A 26,110-nucleotide genomic window follows, 5' to 3' on the forward strand; every position below is an offset into this window, starting at 1 on the left:
TGATTTCTTGCAGGAATCAAGAATAAATTCTTTCTGTTAAGCTTGAGGGACGAGTCTAAAAAGATGGTTACCTACGTATGTCTTGCAGGGAAATAATTCCGCTTACGGACATGTACCAAAAATATAATTAATCAATCTCAATACCACAGCTACCAAGCCCGCTTACAGTTAAGGCCAAAAATAGATTTCATTTGCTTTAAAGACTGATATTCTAGTTCCATGGGAAGACGAGGTAATGAGGCTTAAGCACTTCATGTTTAAACATAGTTTTGGAAACCTAAATACAATTCAAATCTAATAAAAATACTAAATATTGAAAATGTTGGAAAGATTAATACAGTTAAATATTAAATGCCTGTGCTGGAGAACAAATTGCAGGGTTGAGTACTTATCTTGGTAACATGGTTTGAGTGGTTCTTGTCACTCTTGTATGAACGGTGAAAGAGGTGTTGGGTGTGTATTTGAGGCCAGGACTGTTTAAGTCATGAACGCTTTTTAAAAGTGATTACGCATTTAATTATGGGGCGGATGGCATTTTTTAAAATAACAAAACAGAAGTTACACAGTTAACAAAAAAGGAGATTAGATTGCTGTAAACTGGTTAGCCAATATTTTTTTTTCCCTCAAGAACGCACATCACATTCCTTTTTCATGCTTTTCTCATTCATGGCTCTACTTTGATGCAGGAAATCCAGTGATAAATTAAAACCTGTGTGCATTTGGTCGCTGTAAATCATCTTACAAAGAGTCTTGACCAGCAGAGGGCTTCTGTCCCTGGGAAATAATCCCTCATGCCAGCGTTTCCAGAGAAGAGGAGCTCTAACCACGCACCTTTCCGCAGTGGTTTTCCTTCTCTTGTGGTCCCATGGACTGGTGAGCTCTGGGGAGCTGTGCAGGATCTCATAGAATCCTTTGCTGGCTTTCAGATTATACATGATGCAGTCTCATCTCCTTAGGGCAGGGAAAAAAACGCAGTCCTTCCCCAGTGGCCCCATTTTAATTATGTTAAAATGCTTTTGTTGTCAAGATGTAAATATGAAGACAGGGAGGGATGTTTTGAAGATCTTTGGAGTTCAGGCTGTAGGATAAATATAGTATTGGTGGCACACTTATATATATAAAAAAAATAAATCAATCTCATGAGAGCAAAGCTTTATTCTTTTTATCCTGCTGTGGTGCAGAATGGCATCTGATAAATCTCGCTCTATTATAATTTATGTCCTTAGCAGCGTGGAAGGTGTATACCAATGTGGGTGCACTCAAGCAGGCTCCTGTAATGGCAAGAGCACTGATCTTACACTCTGCTAGAAATGTATTTTGAATCCGTCTTGCTGCCTCATTACTGAATATTCTTCTTGACACATAGTTTTGCATTTTACCTGGCAGGCATTAGTCTTTCTTTTGGCTAGGTTTTGCATTCCTTTTATCTGCTTTATCTAGAACTCCTCTCTGTTGCTTATTCTGTAGCCACAACGTGCTAAACAGCCTTAAGTCAAATATTGCCACATACACCCCTCTTCTTAAAATACCATTAACTTCGCTTGGTGCTGTGAGCCACCCAGTCAGAACCAAGCCTTTCAGCTGGGTGACTGGCAGCATATGGAGAGACAACCTCTTTTGGACACATTTGGTTAAAAAGATAGTGTTTGTTCTGCCTTTCTGTGTTCAGCAGTGCCTTTTTTTCCTCAGCAGAATTGGAAGATAATAGGATTTTAAAGGGTGAGTAATTGACCGACAACCACTTCCAGCCGTAGCATTTTTCTTCATATCGTGTGGCCTCAGTGCTAAGGTGAGGCACAGCCTGATTTCTTATTTGCACAGCTCGCTGCACTAAATCCCGTGGCAGCTTGGATGTTCTGCCAGCAGCACAGGGGAAACAGAAAGATGGAACTGGTCTGGGGTGAGGGGGGCTGGGGTTGTTTGTTTGGGGTTGGGTTTTTTTGTTTGTTTGATTTAGTTGCATTGTATATCTGTAAGGATAGTATGCACTATCAGATGCTGAAATCAAACCAAATAAATGAAAAATTGATTTTTATTGCCAATACCAAAATTATTGAAAATCCCATCTATTTTACTATCTCCTTTTTTTGATTTTTTTTTTTTTTTCCTCCCTCACCCAGAAATAAACTTCTGCTGCAAAGTTGTCTCTTTGGTGGAAATGTTTGTGTTAATTGTTGATGACTGCATTGCAGAAAGATGAAGGCTGGAGACTGTAGATGCTCAGGAGCACAGGAGAGAGAGGTTTGGGAGCTTGGGAGGAAGATGGCAGTAACAGTTTGGTCATCATGGGGGAGGTTTGTGAGAAAAGGAGTCAAACACTTTAATCACCCAGGAGAGGGTAAATTAATACTTGTTTATGTGTGTTTGTTTTTTGTTTAGGACTTATTTTTTTTATTATATGGTAGTGGCTGTTTGCATTTAATCTTCTCCCCTTTTTTGCTTCCCCCCCACCCCCCCAAGCTTTCCTTCCTCTCTTCCTCCTCTCTGCTGCCTCTTGCTTGAGCCTGAATGGCTCCAGCAGTAAATGACCATTTGATGAGTTTTCTCACCATCCCCCTATATCTAATTTACCAGGGAGTGCTCTTGAGGCAGGTAGTACCCCTTTCCTTTTAGCAGGGTTTTGGATAGACTCGGCAGCTCATGATGCCCAAAGGCAAAGGGCATTTTTATCAAAAAGGTGGGGAAGCTGTGCTAGCTTGGTTAGAGTTAGCTTAAAAGTGACTTCATGAAAGTAGTCGTAAAATCCTGTCTGGAGATTATCCCTGCAGCTTGGGAGGCTTATTTAAATATACTTTAGATTTTTAGGTAGTCAATATAAAACTGCATTTCTTTGTAACATTTATTTGTTTATGTATTAACATGTTTATGTTATCCTAAATACTGATGTGTATCTGGGTATTTCTGCGTTACTTTCTATAGGTGAGTGTAAGGCATGGGTGTGAGGCTGCATTTTTGTATCAGAACCAAGGGTATCAGAAGTTTTTGATGACACTTTTTTACGTTTACTTTGGCTGTATGACAAAATGGTATGAAAACGAAGCAGTTTGTTGTTTTCTGTTTATTTGGATCCTTGTGGTCTTTGCTTTGGCATCAGTTTTCCCTGTGTTCTGTAAACAATCCTTCGTAAGTCAAAGATGTGTTAAGTGTGTAGCAGTTTTAGCGCATCAAGGTTTTAGAAACTGTTCTCAGATTGCTGTGTTAGTCTGTTATGAATTTTAAAGATTATATGGGTGGTACATGCATTAGTGTTATGTAAGACGTACACTTATTAAATTCAATGTGTGTGTATTTTGCCTTTTCTGAAGTAATTTAGAATAAACAAAAACACTTGCAACTGAACAATTGAATGTTTTGGTGGAAAAGAACCAGAAAGTGTGTTACTGCAAAACTATGTAACAACTGAACTTTGTGCATCCCTTACCTCGGTGAGTTACTTGCTTAGTTTAAAAGGTCAAATAAATTAAAAGACAAATTAATGTTAACATGTTGGTGAACTACTTACTGACTTTAATTGTAACTGTAAAAACATATACCCTGAGGCAGATTTAAGCAGTACCAACTAACATTGTTATGATAGCCTCAGGAAGCAAGTGTAACAGACAGGATGTTTTGTAATAAAGCTGTAAAACAATTAAAATAGCTGCACAAAGCATGTTGCTTTTTAGCCTGTCCAGAGGAAAGGGCTGTAAAGGGAGTGTCAGCCAGTCACAACATCACAGTTGTTATAAATTGCCATCTACTTTTGGAAGGGGCAAAAGATGGATAACAAAGTCGACAAGTAAATACATGCTACATAAATATGCATAAATCCATTACCATCTGCCACATTGTCCAATTTGACTGGGTTGTCTTTCTGTGTCTACCACATAAATCAGTTTAAAGCAGTTTCCCTCAAGCAATATTTTCTGTAATGAATGGGTGAAAGATGTACATTCTCGGGTTGTGACTGTAGTCCTGGTATATAATATAGAAAATACCTTATTTACCATTTTCTCAAAAATATAAAGCTGTAGTCAAAAGATTTATTTGACTGTGCAGCTACTAAACTTTGCATTTGTCTTTGGAAGCCAAGCCAGGAAGTTAAATTACCAGGCTTTTTGCTTGGCTAGGAATTTTTAGTGGTTTATTTTATGCAATCACTACTGCAGACAGTAAGTAAAGATTAGAAATATCAGTCTGTAAATGTACTGGTTTGGTATCCTAGCTTTATGATCGTTTTAAATAATAATTTTCATAAACTTTCATTCCTTGCTTGGTAAGCAAACATAGCTCATAGTGCCGCTGTTTATTCTTTGTGTCATCCCTGTGATATGTCTCAGTCTAGGCCCAAGTAATTTTATTTTTCTGCCCTGTATACATATAGCACACTTGCATTTAATCTTCTATCCAGATGTGGCCTCTGTCTCTTTAGATTCAGCTTGTACGATTTTCCAACATCCTGTTCTGGATTTCTCCTAATAGCTACGACTATAGAATCCCTGTGCTCTGCCGTGTTCATCTGGGCTTCGTTCCTTTCACACCGAGGCTGCTTTACACTGTTCTGGCAGTGAAAAGGGGCCCCGGTGAGAATGGGACTCAAGACCCAGCTGGCTTGTCTTGGTTTTTATGACTTACTGAATGGATTGCACCAGGATAGATAAAATTTATTTTTTGTAATGCCAGAAGAAAGTATTAAAATTTCCTTGTTTGCTTGTTTTTTTATAGATTAAATCTTTAAAGTAAAAATCATGAGTCTTTTTTTTATGCCCACTTATGTCCCTTTCTGTTTTTTTCCAGTCCCTAGTTCAGAGATTTGTAATTCCTATTGGAAGAATTTATAGTCCTTTGATTAAAAATGTATGTTAAGACATCAAGATACCCTTTCTGGTAAGAGGTTTTACTCTTTAAATGCTCATTTGTGACGGAAAAAGACAAATTTGGGTTTTCATTGGCATTCTCATAAAGAAACTGGCCTGAGTTTATATATGAAACAATCTGACAACTCATCTTCTCTCTGCAAATATTTGCCTCTGTTAAGTCAAAGGTCAAAAATCTAAAATGTCTGTCGGGGTACTTCTGTGGAGCTTTGTAAATCACTAAAGTATTTTTAAATCTGTATAGGTAGTGTCCTTTAAGTTAGAAATCTAACTCTGGACTTCTGTTTTGTAAGAACCACAAGTTTGTAGTGTAAGAAAGTGACTTACAATACAGTATTGAAATTATTGGAGAAATAATTTATGGGTAGTACTGAAACAGTTTTTGATGTGGTAAAGATTTTGTAGTGTTAGAAAAAGAACTTCTAATAAAAACACAACTTTACCCCTTAAAGTAGCAGAAATTTAATGCTGAAATTGCAAATGAATCCACTTAGGAAAAGTGTGCAAGAGTGGGAATAATTTTTACTTCAAATTAACTGTCTAAAAATTAGGCATCACATATAATCTGGTTGTCCAGCCTTTCAGCTCAGTCATGGCAGGGAAGGGGCCCTATAGAGGAGGAATCATCTCATCTAAAGAAAAGTGTCCAGTAAGGTAGGATACATTTACCCTGGGAGGGCAGGTGGGCTGTGTTGGCTGAGGGGGGATTCTATACTTTTTGAATAACTTGTAGTTAGCTAGTGTTGAATTGGCTGAAACCCATCCTAAATGATGCGAGCTTCAGTGGTCTGCACATTTTTTGTGTGTGTATGGCCGTGTATAAATCTCAAAGTGATGCTTTTTATGCATGTGGGGAGAAGAGAACAGCGTGCTCCTAATTTAAAGAGAAAAATCTAGATTCTTAACATAAAATATTAATCAACAATATGCTCATTTCCAGGTGGGTTTGGTACAGTTGGGGTATGATTTTAAAGATTCTTTTAAAAAACAAACAAAACCCCACCTAACTGCACATCTTAAGTCTCTGCTGCATTTTCCTTATCTACTGACTGATACACTAAAAAATAGACCAAAGGATAAAGGATTGTTTGAGAAAAGGCCCTTTTCCGATCCAAAACTACTCTTTCATCAGTTTTGTGTGTTGGCTAGTTTCCTCTGAGCGTATTTTGTATGTGTTTAGAGGAGAGAAGATAGTCTGGCAACTACATATCAAGGCAGGAAACCTATTCCCAGATCTGCACCAGGCTTCCTGTACGGCTGAGGAACTGATCCTGCCAGCTGGAGCTAAAAAGAAAAAAAAAAAAAGAGGCGGGGGAACTTGTTTTCTTGTGTGAGTTTTTAATGCAGTATTTTACTTACTGGTTTTCTTGTTCATAAGATCTAATACTCACCTGCCTGGCAGGATTTTAAGAAGGTGAATTTTCAGATGAGCCTCAAGTGTTTTCCTGTAGGATGCTGTATGTGTGTAGAAAATAACTTTCAACTGTTACTGCACTATTAATCCTTGAGCAAGACTCAAGGAAATTTGTGCAGGGTACCAACCTCTGAAATGGTCTTGCTCCCTGCCCTTGATAATGAAGTAAAGAGATGAAACCCTCTTTAGAAATGAGGCAATTCGTTACCATTTTCAAGCAGCGATGGCAGGAAATGGGAAGAAAACAATTGCTCTGAAAACAATTTGAATGTTGCTCCCGACAAATAAAAGACTGAGGCAGTGGCTGACCTCTCCTGACGAACAGATGGAGCCAAAAATGGCCACAGAGTTGTCGCTTAAGGACTTAATGGAGGAGATCTTTCAAATCAAAGAAACAGTAAACAAGGTAGATGGAGCTTTTACAGAGGTTAAAATTGAGATAGCTCAGATGAAAGCCAGGCAAAATGAAATTAAAGAAAAGGTGAATCAACAGCTCCGTGTGTGTGAAGATGAATTGCTTATGTTAAAAGAGACTTCTAATCAAATCAGGTTTCTGGAATGATCTTTGAAGAATCAGGAAAATAAAAGCAGGAAAATCAAATTTGAGACTGGATACCTAGAAAAGGCTTGAAGGACATCACCCAGGGGGAGGTTTTGAAAATATTACATTGGAGCTGATGAAAGTGAATGCTGACTGAGAAAGGCCTTAGAAGTGGCACGGTTGCACCTGAGCTGCCTCACGGGTGCCCAGAAGACATCAGCCCCTTGTATCGGAGGCGTTGCGCTTGCCTCGTGTCTAGCAGATGACAGCGGAGGAGTTCCCTGCTGTTAGTTTTTTCAGGTCACTCTCGCTAGACCTTAACTGGATGCAGGCTATTTGCTATTGATGGCTTCGCAGCCTCCCTGAATGTGAGGCTTGATTTATGGGGCCCTGGTGAATGGGGTGGGTTATTGCACGACAATAGAGCAGGAAAGGGACGAACCAGTTGGACTGTCCTTGGGCTCAGGAGGGTACCTTTTCCTACCACTAACGAACGCAAAGGCATTGTGCTGTGCAAAACTGCGCTTGCTTCTACAGCATGGCGACCTACCTGTGAATTATTGTGATAGACTAGATTATTTATACATTATTTTAAGAAATACTGGGAAGGAGAATATAGGAGGAGGGTATTTCTCTGGTAGTTCCCCATTTTGGTACTGATTCTGCCAGTGTGGTGAAATACAGAGCAGAGAAGGAAGAATGAGGGTCTACAGTGCCTGACTTTTCACTGACAGAACCTTGCATCAGCAAAAAAAAACAACCTAAGGATTCTTTTCTAGGTTCAGCTTGAACTGGGGTCAGGCAGCTAAAAGCATCGTGCATTTGCCCTAAGTAGGACAAATACAAAATATAACAAGAAAGGAAAAAAATACCTGCTTGCAATTCTGCAGAAGGGAAACCTGTTTGAAACACCTAGGCGAGAAAATCGTGAGATGAAAACCTAAAATTAAGGTGAAATTAAATTGACGCCAGTGGTTTTGCTTGTCTTGAGCTAACCACCAGTTGCCACCCTGTTAAGGATGCGTTAATGAGAAAGAGTAGTTGAGTTGAATAGTAGTGGTTGGTTTGTCCTTGGAGATTTCTGAACGTATGCAAGAATTTTCCTTATTCCTTTTCTGATTTATTTACTCTTTATTTTCTTAATTCATTTTTTCTGGCACTTTTCAGCAAAATTATTTTTTCTTGGTTTTGTGCCAGTTTCAACTAAAGTGGATGAATTGGTTTTGAAAGAAGTATGTAGTGATGCAGATTTTTGAGTCATAGTGATCAAAATGCCTCGTTAACTTGGTTTTCATTTTTGTCTTTGCTTTTCATGGTTCATGCTGAAGTATGTATCGCACACTGTCCTCTATAAAATCTATAACTGTCTAACTATTAAAAGGTTTTTTCCCATTCTTTTTTTTTCAGCTTAGCAATGGCAAACAGATATTGTGGACACAAATCAGAGGTTTGGTTTGACTTCAGATTTTGGGTGCTGAGATAGATCAAGCATTACAGTTTCTTGATGCTGACTAGTTATGTGCAGCTAGGTTAGGTTAGTCAGTAAGGTAACATTTTTACCATTGAGAAGAGAGAGTCCACACGTAGTGGGGAATGCTGAACAGTAGTCAGTGGATACAAAGGAGCAAACTCTGAGGAGCTGTTATTTCCTCTGTTTCTTGGGTTTTTTTGGATCACTATTGTATCTTCCTATGATCTAGTAAGAATAATGAGACCAGTTAGTACCATTGTTGAACATGATCCTAATGAGAAGGATTTTTCCCACTGGATCAAACTGGACGTGTAGCTCGGGGATATATATACAGAACCTCAGTCAGTCAGTTTGGTTAAAATAAAGGTTGTAATTGTCTTCTGGAGATTCTGTACAGTGGACCGATGTGTCGTGTAGCAGTAGTCCCAAAGAAGTTGAGCGAGACATCAGAACTTTCCTTTCAGCGTTGTCTTATAAGAAGGTACTGCTGAAGGTGAACTGTAGTGAATTCAAACTGTGAGAATTAAGAAAATAGTCTTCAAGTATTTGTGTGATTGGTTTGTTTCAGGGAAGAGCTACAAAGCATATTGTGGGTTTGGAAAATGGACCAAAATCCTGTGTTTAAAAGACCAAAGACTTCACAAAAGTCACCCTTCTAGGTCAGTGCATTTCTAGGTCACATTTGTAGGAAGGTCTGCTAATAGAGAATTTTTCTGTTTGTATCTTTCCCTCCGCTCTTACTTGCGAGGGATGCAGTCTCTTGAGTGCCTTGAAAATCAGCTTCAATCAAAATGTTTTTCTTTGCAGTTAATTGGCTTCCAGGTTTGTGTTCCATCTTGCACCAGAAATAGATTTAGGTGCATCTCTCTTAATTTACAGGTTTCTGGATATGTACCCTAGGTGAAGTATTGCAAGAAACTTCCATTGTTCAGAAACTTCTGACAATAAAATACTAGTGCAGGATTTCTTCCCCTGGATCTTGACTGTAACAGGAGAAATAAGATTGTGTGGTAGGCAGAATTTTGCCATTTTGGTTCCACTCTTCAATTTGCAGGCAAGTTACCTTCTATCTATCTGCCTGTCCAGCTATAGATGTATGGGGGAGTGTATATAAATACAGACTAAATATATATTTGTATTACATAGTTTTTAATGACAGTAGATACTAGGGATGTACTTAAATCCTGGGAACTCTTGTAGCTGTGGTAAGCAAGAGTATGAGAGGCTGGGTGATGTCAGACAGCTTCCCCTTCTCTTTTTCCTGGTCGCTGCTGTGAGAACAGCAACTGTAAGGTTCAGATCTTTTCATCAACAAATAAAATGTGTTTTTTAAAACTTCAATAGATTGTATTCAGACTGTATTACTGTACCAGTAGCTGTTTCAATTGCTTATATTCTAGAGCATTTGTGGAAGTTTTTTTGTAGTAGCCTTACCATAGTGTAATGGCTAGATGCGCTTTTGAAACAAGATCTCCAGGCTTCGTTCCATGGCACCATTGTGCCCGTAAGGTAGGCACATTGTTAAACAGGGCTGCCTCTGCATTCATCACCGATGGTGTGAAGAAAACCCTTGACGGCATCCATTGAGCACCTTGACACCAGTAACTCAAATGTCCTTGGTCCAGGAGCCACTGAGAACCCCCTTTGGAACATGTAGGAGGAGTCTGAAAACCACCCAAGAAAAGCGAGCAATTGCTTACTTGACATAACTTAGTTAATTTCCATCTGGCATATGAGCAGAGGTTCTCCAGGTTGGTGGAGGAGCAGAGAGGCTGTCAAAACTGTCATGTCCCATTTGTCCCCACTGCTGTGGTCAGGAGGGCTCCTCGAGTATGGCTGTAGTTCCAGTGAATGCCGTTCTTCCAAAGCAATTAATTCACCTGTATTTACTAAAGAGTGAGCCTGTGTAGACAGCACATCTCTAAGAAACTAAATGCTGGCCTGTTTTTGTGTCCTTTATTGGTACAACTGACTCCTTTTGTGGCCCGACTCATGATGGGCAGGAGGTATATTCTAAATTATATTTAATGTAGTGTTCATGTGCAATGGGTGTGTAATCTTCAACTTGAGTGAATCCTCTGTTTTTTTTCTCCTTCCCTTCAGAGTGCTGCAAAAAGACAGCTTGATAAACAGACTAATTTGTTTGATTTTGGTGTTATGAACTTTCAAGGAAAAGGCAGTATCAGCTTGCACTGGGGGAAATTCCTGCTTTGTATCTTATGCCAAGATACGCAGAATCACTTCTAAGAATGGACGCTGTAGAAACATAGGTAAAAGCACACTGCCACCAGATGATTGCTGTTTATTTTTTTTATTTGAAGTAGATAGCTTATTTTTGTTCACATGCAGATGAATTGCTGATTTTATTCAAGATCAAGGAGGTGGATTGGAAATATGAAACAGCAGTTTTAAGACTTCTACGATATTGTATGGTATCCAACTGAATGGTAGAGACCTGTCAAAGCAGACAGGAATGTGTTTATCTGTATTTTTTTTCAGCAGACTTTTATTTGTGTTCCATTTTCAAAGTGGCACTGTGATTTTTTTGTGTTTTATGGGTCCCGCTTTCCAGTATGGCACCATCACTATGTACTTCACACTGTAGATACAACAGCTGGGTTAATTAAATAGATATGTCACAGCACTGAAGCCAGTGCCTGCTGCCATTGTGCACAGGCAGCCAAGAGCTACAGCAAATAGAGACTTGCAGAAGCATTAACGATGCGATACCAATTGTAAGAAAAAAAAAAAACCCAAACAAAAACCAAACAAGCTATGGTATGAAAAATAGTGGGACAAAAAATGATGCTTTGTGTGCATTAATTACAAGTAAGTAAAAAAGAGGTGAAATGTATATTAATGATATCATAAAACAGTTGTTATTGATTACAATAAATCAATAAGGTGCATTTCGGATAAATGTTAGCAATCTCAGTGTAGAATTTATGGAAGATTTTCATTCTCTGTAGCCCTACATGCTCTCCCCCTTTTTTCTCTTTTTCTTTCATTTTTTTCTTCCTCTCCTTCCAATATTGAGATGTCTGAACATGTGGTCAAAAAGATCCTTTAACATTTTCATAAGGAAGGTTTTTATCTCTGGTGTGTGTAACAAAGTTGGAGACATCATCCTTGTGAGCTTCCTGTCTGTTTACTGTGGACTATGCGAGTTGCATGCCATAGCCCCCGCTTCATCTCTGAAAAGCTGATGAATGATGCTGTGTGCTTAAGGCCTGCCCTGCTCTTCTCAAAAGTGGCTGTATTTCAGTGACTGGCAAAATATTCCTGTTATACCTGTTATTTGTTTTTATGAGGTTCAGGTTAGCTCTAACTACTGAGAACAAAATGTTCTTCTATGATTTCGGCTCATTGCAGACCCAGTGACGTAGATGCGCTGTAACTGAGGAGACGAGGTCATCTAAATGAGTATGATGGAAATTGTTAATAGATTGCAGATTTTTTTCCCCATAAAAGGATCAAAGCTCTATGTACAGCTGCTGGCAGGGCTACTGAGGACAGCAGCAAAAACTGAACCTCCAGAAAGGATGGATGCAGAGTAAATCCCAACACAAGCTCCTCTCTGTGGTTTGCAGGCTGACTGGCAGGCTTCCAAGGAGCAGATGGTGCCAGCAACATTTTGTTGTTTGTTTGCAAACTACTTGCAGCATTGCAGAGCAAAGGCAGTGTGGGGCTGGTCAAAATGGCAGTGCTGCCGTAGCAGAAAATGGGAACAGCCGTGGCTGCTTGAGAGTGGTGACTGCTAAATTACACCTTGAAAGTAATTCTTGGCACTTGATGTACGAACTGGTCTTGACCCTTTTGCCTTAGAAGGTAACGAAAGAGCCATATAAACATCGTTAATTTTGCAATAAATAAATTGTTCAAAATTGTATCATAATAGGAACTATTATTTTTAAATAAAAATAATCCCTATTGTGTGTGATACAGGGATTCTCGAAGCACGTGGAGCTGTCAAACAGTAAATCTCCAGATATTTTTTGAGAATCTCTGTATAAACATGAAAATCCAGAAATCTCATTGCTGAGACTTGTTAGCTGTGGGGCTGCATGGGCTGGCAAAAAGCATGGCATTTTATTTCATGACGTTCTCGAATTCCTGTTTTAATTTCGTAATTTGAAAAGCAAACACTAAAATACAGATGCAGGTCTCAGTTTTGCAAACTCATGGACATATGAGTAGCTGTCTACCCATAATTAGATGTTGTGTTAGTACCTTTGGGAAGATAGGGGTTACCCAGCTAGAAGACGGTGGCGTGCCTGGAAGCAGGGAGGTGGAAGGCAGGCTGTGGCTCTCGCAGCACTCCTTGCTGCCATTCCTGTCCCCTTACCTGTGGTGCTGGGGACAGCCTGTTCTCAGGGCTGTCTTCTCTGCCTTCAGAAACCTGGGGGACAGTGGTTGGGGTGTCTGCGCTGTTTGCCCCGCACTGCCTGCAGCCTGCGGGGTGGGTTGCTTGTCAGGACAAGGGTCTCTTCAACACACAAGCGTCCTCTGCTTGCGCCCTGCTCAGCTTCTCTTTGGAAATATGTGCATTCAAAGTCACTAAGGATATCCAAGGATTTTTGGTAATTGGGCATGAGAGGGTTCATCTAAACGTGTAACATGGGTGAGCAGAGGATGGGGTTTGGGGGGTTTTGGTGTGTGGTGTGGGGTTTTTGGATGGTTTTTTTTGGATGGAATACTGTAAGTCATGGGAGAATTTGGGTCCAGAGACTAAGGGAATGGTAGTAATAATTTTAATTTTGTCAGCCATGGCTGGCTAGTTAATTTTTAACTCTTTAAAAGGTAACTAGGTTTCAGAAATACTGAGTAGGATTTGGAGAGTGTGTGGCGTAACGCGGCTGCACTGCCTTAGCTCACCAGGTTGACAAACCCGTGCCCTAAGCTTACAAGCAAATGCCAGAGCCAGTTAAAATACATGCCCAGAGCAAGTTTTGGGGAATCTTTGGGCAGTGAGTGGGATAGAGCAGTAAAGGGACCTGGCTAGGACAGCAGGCTGGCTGACCCACCGACCCCAGGGGATGAGCAGGCTAAGCCCCAGGCTTGGTCTATAGTGACTCTGGTCATCCCCTCACAGCAGCTCTGCAGTGATTGGTGGTGAGGGACTCGTAGCTGAAAGTCATGGCTTTTTGGGGTGTGTTTCATAAGATACCGATGGGAAGCAGAAGCTGATAAGTAAGCATTCTTTTATCAGGCTTTTGAGTTCAGTGTATTGTTTTTGTGCAAGGTCACTATATCCATGGTAATTAAAATGATAGCTCTCTGCTGACTGACTGTCTTGTTTTCATTTATGTATTACTCCTTTGGTGTTGTATATAGAATCAATTAAATCAGTTTGTTTAAAAAAACCAAACCACCACCTTTAGTTAGCTACAGAAATACACTCATCTCCGTCAATTTTGAGACGCTGTGGAATATTGTTGCTGTGATTTTTGCCTTTCACCCAATGTTCTGCCTCCCTGCCTCTTCTTCCTTCCATTTTTATTTTTCCCCATAGTTGTTGTCATACTTAAAATTAAATTGTAAGCTCTTAAAGGATGACTGTTTTGCAAAGCAACCTTTACAAAATTATTCCAAATTGTAATTAGTAGCTATAAATAACAAGGAGGAGTAAGAATAGCAAACAGAATCATTCATGTAGAGGGATGAACATTTGAAGACTGTGATGTGGGTTGTAGGCGCATGGGTGTTCTCTTTTCCTACCTGTTTTACATTCAATGAAAAATTATGGTGGCTGGGAAAAGCTGAGGCAGATTGTAGTCCCTCTTCTGCGGGAAGAACCAAGTTAGAGAAACCAACTCTAGCTTCCAAGGAGCAGAGAAATCTCGAGACTCCCACTCCTGACTTGTGGTAGCTTCTTCTCATGTCTTATACTAAAAAAAAATAAATATTTATATGCTCTAATTCAATGTAAAAAAATTTAACATTTGCTGATTATGATTAACTTTCCCAAGAAGCTAAGGGGTCTTTGGCTTTCTCCTACCCTCACAACTGTTTTGGTGACAGATGTCCTTGAATTTCTTTGACATTAAACACTGTTTGTGATTGCATGAAGTTAGATAGGGTGAGGAGAGGCAGAAAGAGGAGAGACGGGTGTTTTATATCTTTGAGCAATTTCTATTTCTGGAATTGGACAGTACTTTAAAATATTCTAACATAGGTTTTGCTACTGTTGTAAGTGCTGTAGGTTTCACTAGACTTCAATTTTATCTTTTATATTTTTATTTTTTTTTAACTCACTCTCAGTTCAGATCTGTGGCAACTTTGAGTGCGCTGTCCTACATGTACTGAGTTGTGTCTTTGGAGATGTGATACAGCCTGAGATTATTCAGTGTGGCAACGCTTAACCTAACATAATCCAGTTCAGTGCACTGAGAACTAGAATGATAGAATATTTTTTTCTTTTTCTAGGATGAGTACCCATCCATTGTCACTCTAGTTACTGCCAATTACCTGATAGGAACATAAGAATATCGGAGTTGCCATACCAGATCGAACCAGTGGTCCATCTAAGTCACTGTCCTTTCTATCGAGACAGGCTGGAGCTGGGCATTTCAGACAAAATTGTAGAAAACCCTACAATAAGCTTTGAAACATCTTTCACATTATGGTATTTTCTTTTAATCCTGTCACTTAGACTTTGGTCTGTACTGTATAGCAAAAGGACTTAAATCCCTTGAGTTTCCTAAATCTGCTCTGATGTAACACTTCATTTTCATTTTATCTACCTAAACCTTATCTGAATCCTGCTGCGCTTTTGATGTCAGCGCGGTGTGGTAGCAGTGTATTCCAAAAATTAATTATGTTGTAAATAGGAATGTCTAATGTATCTTGTCTTGTCTCTCAAACCTCAAACATGCCTTCTATTAGCCATCTCATCTGTAAGCTAAAAGGATTCCCATCAGTATTTCCAGTCCCTACCCTGCAGGACCATTCTGGTGCCTGTAATCATTCTAACAATTCTTCATATCTGTACCCTACGCTTGTCACAATAGATCACAGTGTTTCATAGAAAGAGTATACAGTCATTTTATATAGTAGCAACACTGTTTTTCTATAACATTTTAATGTTGGTATGAAGAATTAAGGGGGAAAGAGAGATGCTTACAGTCAGAATTATCTTTTAAATGTTTTATTTCAGGTATGTGATAATGGTACCAGTATCATTACAGCAGTAAGAGAGTGGTCCTAAAATGTGTGTCGAGCACAGGCTGCAGTAGTAAGAGCCGCTTTCACTTTAATGGCCTTTTTTTGCCTTTTAAGCCAGTATTTCTGTAGTTTAATTCGTGCACTGCTTAAGACTTTATTTCTTCTTGTTCTTAATCAACCCAGTTGAGTTTATATGAGCTTTAAAGTTATACTTAACGTAGACCGAACTGAGTAGTTTGCTTCTTCCATTAGCTCAGCAACCATAATTCAAAGTGTTGGGGTTTTTTGAAAGAAAAATCCTTACTTTGATCTTGTTGATGTTGCCTCCATCCAAGTGTTTTCAAGGAATAAAGCTCTCTAACTTCTTGTATTATTCCTCTTTCCTTCCTCTTCCCTCTTTTCTCATGTGTGTCATGAACTTGCACTTTTTAAAAATTAATCAAGAGCTGGTAGTCTTGAAAGCAGTCAGCACAGTCTAACACGGCCGGTATTCATTTGCATGTATACTGAAATGCATGCATGAGCGTCTGGCGATGCAGCAATGCCCTCTGCTCCAGCTTCAATCTGTAGATTGCTGGTAGTGCCCCATGAAGGCACCTGTACCTGTGTGGGAACCTTTAAACTCCTCGCACACACTCAGCATTGCCCGTGGCATAAGGACTAAAGTAATTAGATGAGGCATAGTAACAGTGTGCAGAGTTTTAATAAAAATGTTTTGCTTATGATGAACCGCAGTGATTTTGGCTGTTGGGGGTAAATGGTTTCTTTTGTAGTGTGGTGTTTGACCTATAAACCTGACCTCAACTTTGCTAGGTTCTTTTTCTACAAAACTGGCAGCCTCCACTGTCCGCTTTCTTCAGCTCTAAAATAAATAATGAAAACTACCATAAACACAGGATTCGATATTGATTTTCTGGAGTTTAAGATAATCTGAGGTCTTCAGAGATCAGTATCCTTTACTGTGTCATACACTTATGTATGCTGCTGCTATAAAAATAAATAACTGAAGCTCTTTAAGGTCTAGTTTGTGAAAAAGATGAAACATTTATTGGCCACTATATTTTGAACATTGTATTTTTGAAGCTGAATTTGATGCTTTGCGTCCCATAAAATAAAAATGATGAGATTGAAGGCAGTAATCAAAAGAAAAGGGCTCAGTGTGTCGCTCTGTTGCTAGAATACATGTGGCTGGCTGAACTGAGCTTTGCTTCTAATATACTTTATAAATTTTTAATGATAGCTAATGAATCAAAAGCTGAGAGGCCTTGGAGATGAGTTATTTACCAGATTATTTTTTTTTTCCTTTTGGTGTGCATCTCCTGGATCCCTCTGGTTGCAGGCTGTTTCTAAGATGTGGCTTGCGGTTCAGTCTGTTCCCTGTCCAGTGTTTTGCATCTCTTGAGTGAATACCAGGGTAGGGTTTGGTGGTATTAATTTTGAACTTTTCACATCAACAGGTGTTACAAAACCCTGCAGGAACAAAACAATGCTGATTTTTGTTTCCGTATGAATGCCTAGGCGCTGCCTGAAACGCATCCCTGGGCGGCGGTGCTTTCCAGGCCTGACCCATCCCACCAGGTGCCGCTGTTAATGCAGTGATGCCTGGAGCCGGCGAGGAGACCCACAGGTACGCAGTCCCCAAACTCCTGATTAATACCAATAAAAAGGCAAAGGAAATTGCAGCCTGCACCCTGTGACCTGACCAAGCCATTGTAAGTCATCCAGGAAGCCTTGATGAATCAGGAGCAGTCTCCTAAATATCAGAGGGAGCTATATGATTCTGCAGAATATTGTACCTACTGAGATACAGATTTCTGCAGTGTGACCATATTACAGCATCAATTTGAAAGAAGAGGGAAAGGAAACTTAGGAGTCAAGCTGCAGAAATAAAAATGATTCACGGGAAAATGGCTCAGCAGCTTACAGCCAGCTTTACCTCTCCCAGTGTGTGGTCTGTGCAGATAGGCACGTCTGCACGGTACAGAGACGCGTTCAGTTCTCTGCCTGCCCCAAGCATGGCAGTCTCCATTACTCAACATGCATCGCTGGTGGCACCTCAGAAGTGGCATTTTGGCAAGAAAGAAATTGCGTGAGGCAAAATCATGGTGTAAATTGAAAGCGAGCTCTTTGTCAGCCACCCAAATGGAATCAGTTGCAGTAAGGATTAGGTAATCCAGATTATGCCTGCCTGTGGGTCCTCCAGGTTTCCAGGTGGTGTGGCAGAAGGAGATTGTGTGATGCTACTTAGAAGGGTATGCACGTACTAAGCACGGGAGGGAACCCCCCAGTGCTGGTTTTAAATAGCCAAATACAGGAGAAAAGATGATGACAGTAGGTGTCTTTTAAAAGTTGGCCGTTGTATTGAGCTGATGAATTGCTGGGTCGTTACACTAAGTTTTCAAGGGAGTGATCTCCAATAACATAACAGGAAATAAGGCGATAGCATTGGTCAGTTATTAGTCGATCCCTTTAAATTGCAGGGTTCAATTCCTCATACTTGCTTACATTTACGCTTTTCAGTTTCTTTCTCTTTCTGGAGAATCAGATTCTTGCTAGGTGGGACAACAGGTTTTGGACAAGACCTCCCAACTGTATCCCACCCTGGTAGGTGTCAAGATACAGTATCCTCTTTTTCCTTAATAACTCTTATTTCCTGACCGTGTCAAAAGTAGTATATCCAACACTCTGCTTCATCTTTTCATCAGGGCTCCCAAACCTCACGTGAGGCCCTCCCAGTTTACTATGCACATGGTTAGTAGAAGAACCAGTTTCAGAGGTGACTATGCATGGACTTGGTATGATTCCCCAGCTAGATGCAAGGTATGCTGGCCTGCTGTTGGGGTCTGCGTGTGTGATTCTTTCTGTATCTTTATCACAGGATGCTGCTGCAATCCTTGGTATGATGCACAGTGAATTGCACCCAAATTTCAGAAAGATCAGTTGGTGGTGGCAAGGCTGAACTCATTTTTCATAGATGCAGGCAGAGATCACCTGAAATGTTGCTTCTGTTGAGATGGAGAAATTCGTAGGAAATACACTTTCTAACCTCTGTTTTTCAGGCTGGTGTTCTCTTCCCCAAACTCTCCATAAATAGTCAAGCCATGGTATGGAACTTGGAATCCTATTTCTGGACATCTGTTAGAGTACATATTTCTCAGATGTATTTAGAATGCCTTGCAGGATGTGCTCAGTTTTCTGATCTGAGGAGGAAAGGAAAAGAGCTTATCTTCCAAAATTAATTATACAGATTAACTAACGGTAGCATCTTCAGAAATCTATGCATTTGCTAAATGATGCAAGTCAATTTATACCATGTTAATTTATTCCGGATTATTTTAAGTTTTGGAGATTCCTGTGTATGAGGGCATAACACTCAGTCCCCATATTATTTTCTTGCATCACTTTTAATTGGAATTGTAAATGTTAATGTGTAGCCTGCACTATTGTATGTGCCAGACAATTGCACTTCAGGCTGCAAGCCTACACGTTACGTCTCTTCTGGCAATTACATTTGAAACACTATATTTTGACAAAATTATTCACTATGTACAACCCTATCAATACAACCCTTGCTGCCCGAGTGTAAACAGTTTACATTCATGTAGTTGGAAGGTCTAACGTAGTATAACTAATTGGATTGTTAAATGCTTGAAATAGCTCTGGCTGGGATATTTGGGCCAGACCTTCTTTGGACTGACATAAGACAATATTCAGAACATTGCTTTTAAAGACTTGCATTTCAGTAGGCACACTGTACATGAAAAAGTGTGCAGTATACATTAATGGCTTAACTCTTTAACGGTAAACCTTATTGAACTTTATCCTGGAAACTTGACAGTGGAAGCTGGCTGAAGTTAAAAGTGAGCTTTGAAGCCCAGAGCAAAATTACTTTGAACCTGAACACATGGGATGAATCTCAACTGCTAATCAGAATATATAGAATATTTTCAGCTATTAATTTTAATTAACATTTTAATTAATTTTTTACTTAACAATGGCAACAACTTTAGCCTCTACTGCTTTTCTAGCTGTGTTAAAGTATACTGAAATCAGGAATTCATGACTGCACACAGACATCTGGAGCTGGAGACTCGGCAGACTTTTGAAGTTGTGGAGTTGCTCTGATTAACACCTTCTGAGGATCTGCCTTATGAGATCAGTGCCAGTCCAGGCTTAGGTATTCTGGGTCAAATTTAGTGAATCTGGAAGATTAAGAGGACTTCAGAGTGGGTATTGTTTCTTTTAAAGGTTGATTGGACCTTCCTCTATTTATGTTGAGTACTCCCCGTAGTCTGATTAGTGGGGGGCATACGTTACATATTTTTGGGATTGATTCAATTTCACTTTCAACTCTCATTATTTTCCTTCTGAGAAATCAGATGGCTCTATGGTAATTCGCTGCTGCTCTCTAAATTCTTAAATCTGTTTCCTGTTTCTCACTTCTTTAAGGTATTAAGCGTTACTCAGTAACATAGAAGTGATTGTGTCTGACTGTTTAATTTTACCGTGTTAAGCATAAACAATTTTAGTCTTGTTATTTCAAAGTGGATATGTTTTACACAACACGCCATCAGGCTCAGTGGTAAGGTTAGCTGGTATTTGTTGGCTTCCAGCTATATTAAGTACTTCAAAATAACATAACCCAAATGCAAAATTGCATCTTACTGCAATACTGAAGAAGCTTGGCCATGGAAAATCTCCAGGTTAATGAACTTTCTGACTGAGAGTATTTGCCTTTCCAGCTGCTGAATGGGAAAGTTGGAAGTGTGAGCTCCTAGTATACTGGTCCCCAACCCATAGTAAACCACGCTATAACCCAGGCTGACAGGGGAGAGGACAGTGATGTCTTAGCACACCGCTCGTGCGGTGTGCGCACTGTGCTTTGTGGGACCTCAGGCTTGTGAAGGGGGCTCGCCTGGGGTAACCTCGCAGCGCGGGGGCTTCGCACATCCATTTACACTAGGGCTGATGTAGCTGCGCTCTTACCAAGTACTGGGCAAAAAGTAAAGTTCACGTGCCTGGAATAGTGTCCTGCTTTATAACAGAGGGCCGGTAGCGGACAAAGTCAGGGAATTTGTACATCATTACAGTAAACTTAGTAGAATCTCACTGGCTTTTTTGGGAGAAGTTGAGAAAGTCGTCGCTGGGTCCACTGGTCGCAGATGCACTGCTTGGATTATTCCCTCTAAACAGCATCTCTTTATTTTTCTACCCATTTACTTAGGCTATGTGAAGAAGTGAAAGACCATCAGCTAAAAAAAAGTCACCGAAACAGAGGAGGACTGTGTTTCTCACCCAGGCATATTTTCCTGAGAGCCTCATGAGAGTTTTTCTGCAAGCAGGGCTCTTGAGTACACACACAAAAAAGTTTTTTTTAATACTTACACTATCTGTATCTTCTGAGGTCATGAATCTGAACTGTCTGATACGTTATGGAATATGTCGTGGAGTTTGAACTAAGCAATCTAATAAGGTGGTTACTGGGAAATGTATATTAGTGGGAACATTAATGCGCTCTCTTTATATTGAAACCAGGTTTGACAATGTTTATGTAGCCCATGGGCTGAACGGTGATGTTGGTATGAGAGAGGCAGATTGTTTAGCTGAAAGGAGGGTTGAGACTTGTCATATCTGCATTACTGACTTTAATGTTTTATGCACTCAGTGCTTCTAGGACTGCTTCTCTGTGTGGAATTATGGTAATTCCTGATCAATTGTGTCTTTGTAAGAAAATATAACCACACATAAAATAGCTAAAATGCAAGGTAGCTCTTCATTTCATAAAGACCAATTAGAGGATAGTTTATTACCCACCTGAGGTTTGAAAAGAAAAACGTTCCAATAAAAAGGTTCTTGATCAACAAAATGTGAAAGGACTTAGCAATTTTAGTTCACTAGGATTTGGCTAATGTGATTGTCCTCATTTCAGAGCAGGACGTAAATCCTTTGCATCAAGGACCAGACTTTGGCTTCTGTTGCATGAAGACGTATCTCTTGGAAACACAATTACGTAGTTGTCTGTGACAAGTAGAGGGGCAGAGTGCCAGTCTTGGTGGGCTCAGTCCTCTCTGAGATGTTGGCAAAGGAGGAAGAGCACCCTAAGAAGCCTGGAAGAAGGGTAGCAGAGTGGCTGCTGTGCAGTTGCCTCACCCCTTGATCATAAAGATTTACCCCCTTGATCGTAAAACCTCTGAAATGGAATGAAAAATAGAAGTTAGTGAAAGTTTGGCTAGCATACTTAGCATTGATTTGACCAACTGCCATGGAATTATTCCATTATCAGAATATTGCAGTGTATAGTTTGTTTGTTTCTTTTTCCCCAAGGCAGAGATGCATCTTCTACTAAATTTGTTTGCAATATTTTGTTTTGAAATGGCAAAACTGGTCTCAATTATGATTCTTATCTTGGCCACCAGTCATGTCAGAGCCCAGCCCAGCTCTTCAAAATAAATTGAGCATTGCTTGTTATATTGATTGCTGTAAGGATTCCATCTTGCTCTAGTTCAAACATGTTTATTTTGCAGTATAAGGATAACACTTTGGAGAACTAGGTTTAGTTACTATAAAAAATGAATTTCCTAATATTTTTTATGCTGCAAAGAATCTGAATGAATCTTCCAAAATTAGTAATATGCATAGGAGCAGTAAGGAACAGGAATCCAAAAATCTAGGAGTTCCTTTTGTCCCTGCCCACTCCTCCAGTGCCAGAGTGACACAAATCCATTTATGCACACACACATTTACACACAAATAAATGGATGAATAGATAGTGTAGATAGAACGAAAGAACCCTGGTATTTTAGATTGAAGTGCCTGTCACTGACATTAATTTAGATGTAGTATTAGGGAGCCTCTTAAAGGTCAGGTTTCCCCTGGAGCGTTAGTTTACCCTGGACATTTTTACAGATGATGTGCTAAAGATGTAATGCATCTAATAACTACATCTTGGCTTCATCTACTTGATTCATCAAATACCTTCCTGCTCAATACTGAGTTTTCAGTGACATGTTATATGTGAAATATTAGAAGACAGCATGTTAATACTGTGTTGATTACAACAGGTTTCTTTTATTTGGAGGTACATAAAAAGGTGGGGGGAAGAATAAAGCTCATTTATTGCCTAGTGCTAGTGGCCTCCTGAAAATCGGGACCCCTCATTGTTCGGTTAAGGGAAGATGGGTATGAATGACAGCTGCCCTTTCCTGGGAAGGTGGCAGTCAGATGCCCAGTGCTTTCACTGGGAGAACAGCATCGTGACTACCCATGCACATGGGGTTATCGTGTTGCATGCTAAACGTTATATATATACAACCAAATAATATTTCTTGGATTCGTGTAAAGCCACAGATAGTTAAGTGCATTGTTGTCACAAAGACAGAGCCTAATTCTTGCCATTATCCTGTGACCTCTTGATAATACAGATACTTAATCCATTTTAAGCAGTCTTTTAACTTGATTGTGAAGACTGTAGTTGACCAGAAACCAGAATAGGGCAGCCTTGAGGTTAATAAGGTTGTTTGCTTTATAACAGTCAGTTTGTCTTTTCTACTTGATGTGAATATTTTTGTAGTGTAACATTTGCATTAAGCTGTATGCTTTGCCCTTGTCAATAACTTTTCAAAAGAAATTGGCTTTGAAATTAGAGTGGCATGTGCCATAGAGCTGGCACTGTTGCACTTCAGGAGTTCACCTGAGTTCACCTCTCCATCTCCGACTCGCTGTGCTAAGCTGCCCATCTGAAAAAAGTTGAAAAACAAACAAATGTAAAAAAAACCCCAAGAACTTTAAGATCATCATATGAAGATGAAATACAGGTGTGAAATATTGCGATTTCACCAAGAAAAATTATTTTTTCTGTGTTGCAGAGCTAGAGCTGTGTATTTCTGTAACGCTGGCTGGGGCAAGGGGGCTTTTGAGGCACGGGGGCAAGCACTGCTTTGCTGGGTGGGGAAGGGGACTGAATCATGTGTGGTCAGCAAGCGGGTCTACATTATTCTTCTTCTGAATTGCAGACCTCTTCCCTTGTTTGTAATAGTATTCCTAAAGGAGGGTTGTTTTTTTGTCTACACAAATCCTACTGGTTATCTGGTTTTCCTTTGCAGCCAGGTGAAGGTAAAAGCAGTGGAATAACGGGGAGTTACGGTCTTGCACCCCGAAAAGCACCACACCAAATTAATTTACTGTAGTTTGGGCTGAAGACTAGGCTGTGTGTCCTTTGTCCAAACTTTGCTCCTAAACTCTGAAGCAAAGCACAGCCTCGCCTTTGTGGGTTTTTTCTTTTTCCTAGAATTGCCTTTTGTATGTATTGGCAGGAAAAATAGCATTGCTCTTAAGGATCTCAAAGTCAGTTCTGCTTCTGCAGCCTTGGAGCTGCTGTTGCACTAAAGAGGAAAAAGAGAAAGCCTTTAAATATTGAAGCAGTTTCTAAAGTAAAGAGGCTTGAATTTATGATTGATTTCGAAGTGATCTGTGTTTAAACTATGAATGGGAATAAAATAGTGTCTTGTTCAAATATTGAACTAGTTTTAAAGTTAAATGGCTTGAACATAGAGCTCTCTCATGGGAAATTGTATTCTCATTTCAGCCTCTGACTTGCATATTGTACTATACCTCATTGTACTCACACGCCAGTGTTTGCTTAGGCTGCACTGAGAAGCTTTCAGATAGGATTTTATTAGTTGATTTAAAAAAACCCAACAACAAACCACAAAATACACTGGAAAAAATGAATAGCAGCAGATATTTTTTCAAGGTAATGGAAATTCAGCAGAATGATATAAGCAGAGACTTAGGATAGCTTTTTAAAGCAGAAGATCAGGGGAGATAAAAGAATTAAAAAAAATTGACACAGAGATGTGGTCACTGAAGTATGGCACGATGAACGAGAACTGTGTAATTGGAGGAGATTAATCTCTGGAGCTTGGCTGATAAACAGATGAAGAAACCGTTACCTGTTATTGCTCACCAAGCCCCTCTTAATTTTTTTGGGTGGTGGCTATTCTTTATTGACTAGCATGCTGCAAAAGTTATTATTTTTGAGATTTGCATAAGAGGCCCACAATTTCATTTGATAGTACACGCTGTCAACTTCTTAATGTGGCTGTGGCTTTGAATGCGTTTGGTTTTCTGGCTTGGCTTTCACATTTGGCCATATAATGCCTAACGAACATCTTGCATCAGGAGGAGCGAGAGCTGCATTCAAGGACTAGATAAAATGCAGCATGAGTCCTGTGTGTGCTGTTGTCGTACTGACCGTAACATTAAGATTCCCTGTGTATTTTATAGGCAAAATGATGTTTCAGTTTCCTAACACTTGAGGGCATAATTACTTCAACTGACTAATTGAGCTGATAGACACTTGTGCATATTCTCAGTGCACATTTTTCCTTGGCATCAGGTCATACTACTGTTAGCTTGACCCACTCTGCGTTGAGTTTATCATCGTTGGAGGACAAGGTGAAGCTGCAGATGAGCTGCCCTTGCTGCTGTTCCCATCTCCGTTGCAGCAAGAAACCGATTTTTGAGAGCTGGAGATTTCCTGCAACTAGAAAATTTCAGTGGCAAATCCAGAGTGTTAGAAGTATGCATCTTTATGGCTGCAGACAAGGGGGTTGAGAGTAAACTGTGTTTAGTGTTGGGCAGTAGTGTGAAAAACAATCTCTGCATTGATCAAAGTTTTGTGAACCCACAGTAGAATGTGCGTTTTTTGTTTGTTTAAATTTAAGAGGACCCCTGTTTAAAAATGAGTAAGACATAGGTTTTGGATTGGATTGCGGAGGAGAGCATTACGGCAGGTTTTCAAAATTTGGAAGTTTGAAATATTTCTGTCAATAACATCACTGTATAAATCAATGAAAAAAAATTCTCTGCAACTTAGTGCATGTTTTCAGAACAATGGTGGATTTTTATTATTACTGTGGTACAAAACCAGTAGAGAATCAGTGGAAGGTTTTCTGGAACATAATAAATCCATGCAGATGTAACTGAGAAATTACGGTAAATGCAGAAATCTGGATAACTGGCATATTTTAAAAGCTAAATAAATTACGGTCGGTGGAGACTACCTAATCAAACACTACTGTTAAGCAGCAGGAGCCACCTATTCTACAGTTTTAATAAAAGAACAGACATGGAAGGAAGCTCATAGTCGGAGCCGTGCGCTAGATCATCCACGCAGTCATCTGTCCAGGGAACATCGTCACCCTCCTTGCCCATGGGTAAACAGCCTGTTGAACTGAGCTGGCTGGGGCTTTGGGGGCTCGCTGGGAAGGGAAGGCGTTTTGCCCCATAGAAAGGCTGGTAATTATTGCTAGATGATAAGTAGAAATGTTACTCAGACTCCATTTTCCGCATCAGAGCTACATTTTTCTCATGCTTTTGGCATTTGGTGCCACTTATTTTTCTTCAGACAAATCATTAGAAGCAAAAAAAATAACAAGCCCCAAATAAAACAAATGCTAGGTTGGTTAGCTAAACCTCTTAAATGGTTGAAAACATACCACAAATGACTATAAAGTGTTGGATCGATTGTGAATTTTTAAGTATTTTCCCCTGTATCTGATACGGCCTTTCCTTTTGAGTAAGCAGACTTTTTATAAGAAGTTTTGGTAGGAGCTATGGGAATAGGAAGATTGAACCCTGTATTTTTGCTTAGGGACTGACAC

General features: G+C 39.8%; 1 protein-coding gene across 4 annotated transcripts in view; it reads left to right on the plus strand.

Moving 5' to 3' along the window:
• RARB (retinoic acid receptor beta) overlaps window positions 1–26,110 on the plus strand; it is a 334,164-nt gene that overhangs the window by 40,785 nt on the left and 267,269 nt on the right. Inside the window, exon 1 of one of the 4 annotated variants that reach the window (XM_055803611.1) lies at window positions 17,053–17,073. The exons of the other annotated variants lie outside the window; for them this stretch is intronic. The gene's annotated coding sequence lies outside the window, so the exon portion shown is untranslated. Of the gene's footprint in view, window positions 1–17,052; window positions 17,074–26,110 lie in introns of those variants that run through there. 4 annotated transcript variants of the gene reach the window in all.

This window comes from Falco peregrinus, chromosome 5 (genome assembly GCF_023634155.1).
Source record: "Falco peregrinus isolate bFalPer1 chromosome 5, bFalPer1.pri, whole genome shotgun sequence".
Classification (NCBI taxonomy): Eukaryota; Metazoa; Chordata; class Aves; order Falconiformes; family Falconidae; genus Falco; species Falco peregrinus.